The sequence below is a fragment of the Haliotis asinina genome, chromosome 3, assembly GCF_037392515.1.
Source record: "Haliotis asinina isolate JCU_RB_2024 chromosome 3, JCU_Hal_asi_v2, whole genome shotgun sequence".
Classification (NCBI taxonomy): Eukaryota; Metazoa; Mollusca; class Gastropoda; order Lepetellida; family Haliotidae; genus Haliotis; species Haliotis asinina.
The window spans coordinates 10545192-10554427 of record NC_090282.1 but is presented as its reverse complement, the minus strand read 5'-3'; positions in this window follow the sequence as shown (position 1 = coordinate 10554427).

Sequence of the window (9236 nt, the reverse complement as noted above, 5' to 3'; positions counted from 1 at the left end):
TAGTATTTCTTTATTATTACTTTCTTTATTACTAGTCTTGTTTGTGAAACAGATAACAGATTCCATCAGAGACCATATAATAATGTAATATTTATTATATGGTCTCTGGTTCCATATATTTCCGCTGAAACAGTGTAGGAGAACAGGCTGTGTTATGCTGGCAGTATTTGAACATTTGAACTAGCCTGAGTGTATAACTGACTCCGGCTAGGGAACAACAGAGCACTTTACCTTTCTTTTCTTGGATACAGTATTGCATGCATTATCTGTCATTAATAAGTTATTGGGCAAGTATTGTTGAACGAACAATACGCATGCTCCTGTTGCTGTGGAAAATGTCAACCCTGAAACATCATCTCCCTGGTACTCTGAGGTAGTGCGAAATGCAAAACTATATCGCCGTAAAGCAGAGCGTCAGTGGCGAAAGTCAAGGTTAGAAATACGAGGGGATGTTAATAAGTTTTGAGCCTTGCATAGAAAAACACAAAATATTGGTATGAACCACATTTACTTTTCAACATAGTCCCCTTGTGAGTCAAGATACTTGTTCCATCTTTTCTGCCAGGCACTGAAGCCATCTCTGTAGAAGGCGCCATTTTGGTCCTCAAACCAAGCCACAGTAGCAGCAATAAGCTCATTATCATCTTGAAATCTATGACCACGCAAGTGTTTCTTGAGATTTGGGAACAGATGGTAATCACTTGGTGCCAGGTCTGGAGAGTAGGGGGGATGCGGCTAGATTTCGTACCCGCATTCCTGGACAGCAGCGGCTGCAACGCGAGAGGTGTGTACTGGAGCATTGTCTTGATGTAGAAGAATACCACGTCTGATCTTCCCCGGCGCTTCTCCTTGATTAACTGTCACACTTGCCTCAACAAGCGTAATATTCCCCATTCATTGTTCTTCCTTTTGGTACGTAATCTATGTGGATGACGCCTTTGCTATCCCAGAAGACTGTCGCCGTTACCTTCTGCATTGATCTGGAGGCTCTGAACTTTTAGGTCCTGGGAGAAGTGACATGTTTCCATTCCATGGATTCTTGTTTGCTCTCGGGATCATAGTGGTGGATCCATGTTTCATCACAGGTTACTAGCCTAAAGTGAAAATCTTCTGGATTCTTGTTGTATCTGGTTAGCATGGAGTTGCTTATGGTGACCCTTGTTTGCTTCATTTCGTCTGTAAGCATTCTTGGCACCCATCTTGCGCACACATTAGACATGACGAGATGTTCATGAAGAATTGTCTCGATGGATCCGTGTGATATGCCTGTGGTCTCCTCTAACTCGTGGAGTGTGATTCGACGATTTTCCAGCACAAGTCTATGCACTCGGTCAATGTTTTCCTGACTAGTGTTTGTTGTTGGGCGACCTGGACGGGGGTCATCTTCAAGACTCACTCTACCATGCTTAAATGCATTGACCCATCGTTTGATGGTAGCAGATGAAGGGGAAGACTTCCCATAAACTGCTGAAAGCCTTTCTTCAATGTTCTTCGCCGAGTTTCCTTCAAGAAATAAAAACTTAATTACTGCTGTATACTCAATTTTATTCATTTTCATTGCCGTGAGGGGGGTCTCTTTGTGTCAATGTGAGCTGTTCAATAACTTCTGAGAGTAGGATACCAAAACTTATATATCACATCAGCTACACCCCAAGGTTCAATGTTGTACCATAGGCTGTGACACCTGGGTATGAAAAATGCTCAAGGCTCAAAACTTATTGACATCCCTTCGTACATAGGCAAATTTATAAGAAACCTAGAAATGAAGTTTCACAAGTAATTCGGAACGCAAAAGCGACTCACTGCTTGTCTAAAACTGTCAAACATTCAAACAATCCAAAATCTTTAGATCGATTTGTTTCCTCTCTTATGGGGAAAGAAACGAAAAGTGTCTTGCCTCCACACTCCTGTGAAATACACTTAGCTGATGATTTCAATGGATATTTTCTTTCCAAGATTGAGAAGATTCGTGTGGAATTGGACATTGCAACTTCTGGTCATAGTGTCGGTTGTGATGTCCCATCTTTCAGTGCTGCTCCTATCGATTCCTTCAAAGAGTTTTCTGAGAGTGAAGTGCGGTCTCTCATTAACGATTGTAGCTCCACTACATGTGAGCTGGATCCGCTACCTACCAAAGTGCTGCTCATGTACTCTGATATCCTTCTGTACACACTGTACACTTCTGTTTCTCAGACAGCTCCACAAAGGACTGACTCTGGGCAGACATGGTAAAGGACTTCACCTGGTTTACTCCCATCACTGTACCGTCCAGCAGTACATCGCCATCTACAAAATCAACTTCAAATTTCAGATTGTGTCCAACAACCTAGGCACGCTTAAAGTAGCTGTGGAATTCCTTGTTTTCATCGTGAGTCTTGACATGCATCACCAGAGGATCATCCGATAAATGAATATGTTCAAAAGTACACAATAAAAATCTATCATGAAGAGCTTCCACATTAATCAAAACCCGACCTCCAGAATTGATTGGCATATATAAACGATTAATGATTATAAACGAGGGTGGTGTGCTCTGTTATCAGACATAGTCCTTCTGGTAAGGCGATCAAGACTCTGGATGTCTTGTTTTGTCCAATCAGCTACTCCAAAGGAATAGGACAGGACTGGCACAGCAAAGGAATTGGTGGCTTTGGCCTTGTTTCGAGCATTTAGCTCGGGACTCCAGATTTTCTTTAAACGGGATTCATACTCGGCCCGAAGTTTATCTTGAATCTGGGCGCCTTGGAGCTTATCTCGAACTTGCATTCCAAGGTAGGTGTTGGCCTGATCTTCCACAAGATGCTCAATAACTCCTCCCCCTTTTAACTTGACCGATCCATCATTAGTTACCTTGCCACGTTTCAAATGAAGAGTATTACATTTGTCGAGTCCAAATGTCATGCCAATATCATTAGAGAAGGAGACAAGGAGAACCTGTTCTTTCAAATTGCTATCTCTTTGGCAAGGAACTCGATGTCATCCATGTTGAGACGATGAGTAAGAGGTGTTTGGGATCTGTGCTGATTAGGTCCGGGATGGTATCCCTCCTCCCTATTGAGCAGAAAACTCAAAGGATTTAGAGACAAACAAAAAAGCAAAGGACTGAAGGAGTCCCCCTGAAATATTCCCCTTCTGATTGGAATAGATTCCGAAGTCTGCACCTGCCCTTGCGAGTACATCTCAAGATGAGTCGCCCAGCTACTCATTATAGACTTGAGTAAATCAAGTAGTCGCTCAGGAAGGTCAATACACTGAAGAGACTTCAGAATCCATTCATGAGGGACAGAGTCATATGCCTTTTTGTAGTCTATCCTGCACATGGAGAGGTTGCGGTGATACGTTTTAGCCTCTTCCAAAATCATTTTCTGTACAAGAAGTTGATCCTTGCACCCCCAACATCCCTTTCTGGCCCCCTTCTGCTCTCTGTAAATTATATCATTGGAAGAGATGTAAGAGAACACGGGGTTTGTCAAACACCCTGTGAATAATTTGTATTGAGTATTTAAACATGTGATAGGGCGGACATTTTTGGGATCAGTCAAGTCTACTTTCTTGGGGAGAAGTATTGTGCGACCTTTGCAGAACCATGGAGGAACATAACCTGTGTCCACAAGAGAGTTAAAACAGTGAAGTAATGGTGTTTGGACACAAGGTAAGAGTTTCCAACACCGGTTTCGAATGTCATCAGGCCCTGGAGCTGTATTAGATTTGGACTTCTTTATAACATTCTTTAGGCAATCTGGTGAGATGTAACAGACAAACGACCTGGTTAATTTCTCATGCATTGCATGGTCATAATCATTGACCCATGGTGCCTCCTGGTTACAGTCACTGGGTATAGACCACAACTGATTCCAGAACCTTTCACTGGCATCCATGGGACGCCGTTTATCATGCTCATCAACACCTCTTGTCTTGATGTGATTCTTCAAAGGCATTTAGAAGTTGGCATAGTAATACATGACAGTTTTATGGATAGCAACTTCTTGGGTTTATTTTCACGACGTTTCGGGGCTTATCCTAGCCCCCTCGTCAGGTTGAGCTGAACAGAAAGGCTAACTGTTAACTGTGCCCATGACCTCACAATGCTGATGACGTCACAATGCTATGAAAACATGATACCAGTAGCTAACAGGAATGCTATGACAACATAACATGACTCATAGAATGAATACATCTTATTTTGTATATATAGTAGTGTTGTTGGATTATTATTATTATTATGACAGATCATTATCTTTACATGTTGCATTTTGTAACACGAAAAGGTGATATTTAGGTACATGTAGATCTAATCTATGGATTGAATTACAATTCAAGATACATGGGTTAAGTTTAAGCTGCTTTTGAGAGGTCGGGCCAAGCCGGACCGAAAGTTTGTGATACTGTGCCCTTATTGAGAATGTCTAGAAAATAGGGTTGACTATAAGCAACGTGCCTGCTTCAAATACTACGTGTTGAGACTCAATAAAGAGGTATTTAGGTACAGAGAATAGTCATCTGTCATTGTAAACAGAAAACAGTACACGTGTGTTAGGTTTAACCCCCTGGATGCCACAGGGACATATATGTCCTTCCTCTACATACCTCACTTGGAAGTCAAATAAAATTTTAAATATACCACGCATATATAAATACTACACAGTTTTGAATTCTGCGGCAAATTCCCAGTTTATTGATACCATCCACTATCATCTCAGACCAAGCTAAAGTGCTGAAAATCGCCTTTCAAAATAGGCTTCATCGTAAATGTCGCCATTTTTCAAACTGTACAAAATCGAGATTAACAGCGCTATTTGCAGTATGTTTTGAAATGTGAAAATCGGATAATTACTGGGAGTAATGAATTTCAAAAATAGTATATTAATGATCACTGATATCAAGTTTTCATGTAACCAGGAATGATAATTCTGAAACGTCACCGATGTACCCAGAATCGGTTGGGATGTTTTCGAAAATACACTTACACGAACGCCGAAGTGCACTTTCCGCCATATTGGATAGTGTTTACAAAATCACGTTTCGAGAAGGCCGGTATTGAGAAGCCCATTACATCATGTATACTTCATAGATAGCTGCGACAAATGCATCATTGAATTCCCCATATATCTTAGAATCAAATTACAAATGGTCTTTGTCACCAATACCAAGTGTCTAGACAAAACGAAACGAAATATATTTAGTATGAAAACGAACGCTGTGCTCGAAAGACAGCGCTTGACTGAAATGTAAACAAAGAAAAATTCCAATTTTACACTGCGTAGCATTTTCGGAAATTTCCCAACATCCATCCCTCTAATCATTGCTTACAATGGCTCAATACGCTTAGTATATTCAGGGGAAGAGTATCGTGGCAAGAAATAGCAAATTGAAAATAGATACAATGAAATAATTTGGTAATTCATAAGAAACTGTCAAACTTTCAGTGCAGCGTGACGCCATGACTGACGCAAAATCACGCAGAACGACAACGGTACTTATCGGCATTTCTGGCTTGTTCCGTCATTTACAATGTAAACGATAAGAACATATCACAATACACAAATAGTCAGAATAATTCTGATTACTTACATCTCACATTTATATTACAAAAGATCCCTGAATCAAGCAAAAAGTCGTCGCAAAATCCCGTGTACCCTTCTCAGCTAAGCCGCCATTTTGAGAGAAATCGGTCATCGGTAGTGATGTCATACGTCAACATTGTTGCACATATTAGGCAATTTCTTTGAGGTGAAGGTCGGTTGAACAAGAGTAAACACAATGCCCATACCATTCCGATTGCACTTATAGTATTGTGATGTATATTTTGCGCATCGTTCAGATATTTTTTCATGAAACTGATTTCAGTATCTACATATATCCATGTTCAACACCATATCATGTGTGGATATAAGGTATCCGTTTTTATTCTTTGAAAGCTTTTGATTGTTTGAATAATATCTACATGGGAAATTGACTCAGTAAGTGTATTATACCACATTTTAAGCCCCTACACAAGTGTTGGAAGATCACACGTAGCCATTACTGCAACATGTGCTTTAGTTCACGTGATGTGCAATATTCAACACGTTGGGACAAATATTGCAGTTACATATGAACAGGTTAATAAACAGCGATTTAATTCCAACTTAGAAGTAAAACGGATAATATTAATGAAAATGATTTGTACATTTTATCAAATGTAGGGGCACACATACTACTGTTTAAAGGAATTGTCTTGTTCATTGTATTGGTTTGTGTCGTTTTTATAGACAAAACTATTATGAATATTAATTGACCAGGTGCGACTTTGTCAAAACGTTTCATGATTCATTATCATTGTTTTTCGATAATAAAGTCAATTCAAATGCGATTAAAATATATCTGATGGCAGAATGTCTAACTCAAACAATATTTATACGGAAATTGTTAAAAATATATACATCAGGTCAAGTCTTAATTTCGACAAGCATTACGTCCATTTTCTAATACTTCTTTACTGAAAAAGCGATCTCTTTGTACCTTTCATTGCATACTTATGAAGGGAATTGATTTCATAATCATGAGAAGAAAAGTCTTTTTCCTAAATGAAAACTCAATGAATATTCAGGTGTTGTGAAATTTTCATTTAAGCTAAATTGATGCTAGGCAGGTGCGCGTGTTGCTCACAATAAGATATGTAGTAAAACCGTGTAATTGTTGATATATTCAGGACACTATTTCAGTGATAAAACCATTCATTTTATATTTTGGCTAAAAAGTGTTGAATTCTGACACAGAAGCCGATATCTTTTACACATTGAATGGAAATTAGGTTAGATATATACTAATCAGCAACCAGAGTAGTCTTTTTCCGACGTCACAAAATGCACAAAACATGCTGTGACGTCAACTAAAATGTCGCATTATTTTCAGTTATTTCATTACGTTTGAAAATGTGGCTGTTACTCCGTTAATAATGATGGAAAATTAATAAAAATACATATACACAAACAGGAGAATATGGGAATCTAAGAACTAAAATATGTATCGGATAGGGACATCCAAATCGCTATTGCCTGATTTATGATGTAGTACACTTGCATCTTTTCTTACAAATTTTGAAACTACCAAAATTTATCCTCTCACACTGGGGAAATTTGTATTGGAATAGTTTGGTTCACTGTGAACAAAACATCACGAAAATATACTGTCCATATCCACAGCAAATTCTCTCCATGTGATCGGAGTTACATTGACCTAATGTAAACCATAGCTGAGTTATGCCCCCTTATCTTTATACGTGCATGACCTCTCTGTCGACGTTTGACGTCATAGTAGAAAATCGATTTTTGACATTTATTGCGGGTCATTTTTGATTTTGTGAGTATGACGTTATGCATTGGCACATACATCCATTTCATATACACTCATGTCGTTCAGATGTCAAGCTGTATTTTCTTCGCTCACACTTTCCGTAAAGATGCCAAATTAAAAAAATCGTAGCAGAGTGCTTTTATTGGTGCACGATAAAAAACTGAGAAATTTACTGTTTTTGAACACACACAAAAGTTTTGAACAACTTTTAGCAGTGTCTATTTCTCAAACCCTTGAGGTAGCCGCAATTATATTTATACCAACGGATAGGAAATCAAATATTCTACATGTCTGTGCAATTTCATAGCCGTACGCAGAAACTGGGCCACGCGATCGCCAATCTCGCACAACGTTCACTTTTCAAACTTTATGAAAATGTGCGCCTGAAAAAAAAACTCGGCATCCAGGGGGTTAAGCTGTGTTTGAGAGGTCGGGCCAAGTCGGGCTGAACAGAGACTTAACACTTTTGATGGAGGCTATGTTGAGAATGGAGAGCGAAAAGGGCTTCACTTTAAGGGGCCAGTTTTCTTTACATGTTGCACTTCATAACATTATGAAGTTGCTATAGGTGGATATGAAGCCGGTTTATGGATTTAATTACAGTTGAAGATGCACGTTGTAGGTTTAAGCTGGTTTTGATAGCTCGGGCCAAGCCGGGCCGAACTATTGTGGTTGAGATGATGTGGGGAAGAATTCATATCTTGCATGCTTTAAATACTATGAACAGTGAATTTATGGGATGGTATTAATTGGATGTAGACGTAGGAAACATTTTCGTGCCGATAGAAACCTGTGTCCGAATGAAGTCAAATATGTATGCATTTTAAATCATGTTTCGTTTATCGATTCCACTTTTAGACGTAACCTCGGTCAGCCAGCTCTCAGGAAACTCGTCTTCATGAGTTTTAGCCGATTTATTCGTAGTAAACTGTATATGGCACGCGTTTGTGGCTTAAAATTCATTATTATTGCCAAGGATGTATGTTGCATTAATCATTTGTAGGCATGGGGCTCATTAATGGGTTCATTATCCAATAATATGTTTGGCCCGCCGTGGCCCGGCCCGGCCCGACTTTTAGACCATCCCTAATAGTCTGATTATGTCAAGATTTTCAAGAACATCCTAGAGGCTCTTCCGAAGAAACCAATAGTGAAAACAATAATCTTGGATTTTGAAATAAACATCTAAACATTACGAACAATTAAACAATAAAGTCAACATAATAATAAAGTCAACATAACATTGTTTGATATATGGTGACGTTTTAGCCCATTAATCAGTAACCGTTTTCGCCAATTTAGTGCCGTTTTCACCAATCGATTTTGGTACCGTTCTGCTGTGGTGCCGTTTTAGCTATAACCCTTATTAAGATTTAGCAGAAGTACATACTGTTCTGGTAAATCAGGGATATGTAACGTCATTATATATCTCGGAATGACTTTAGTTAACCAATCGCAATCCAGTATTTATTGACGTCATTGTAGAACGATGGTAATAATCACAAGTCAATAACAATAATCCAACTGGTGTCTATATTCTAGCCAGGGTATGATCACCATACACAATGCTAGGCTTCTAGTGACTTAAGATTAGCGTGTTGAGAGACAATAAATTCCTGGACCAATTTATATGCCTAACAAAGAGGTGCTACAAAAAGACAGGTGAATTTGGAATATACTTTGTCCATTTCTAAATCTATTAAGCAAAGTAAACTTTATGGATGTAAACTTCTTTATTGTGAATATCGGGATGTTTCGGGGCGTGTGCTTGCTTCTTCATCACCTGATGAAGTCGTGTTATTCGCAATAAAGAAGTTGACATTCATAAATCTTACCTCATTGCAACGGTGAGCGTTAGCGCCGTAAGGCAAACAAACCAGTCTCGTTTCTATCCCTTCCCT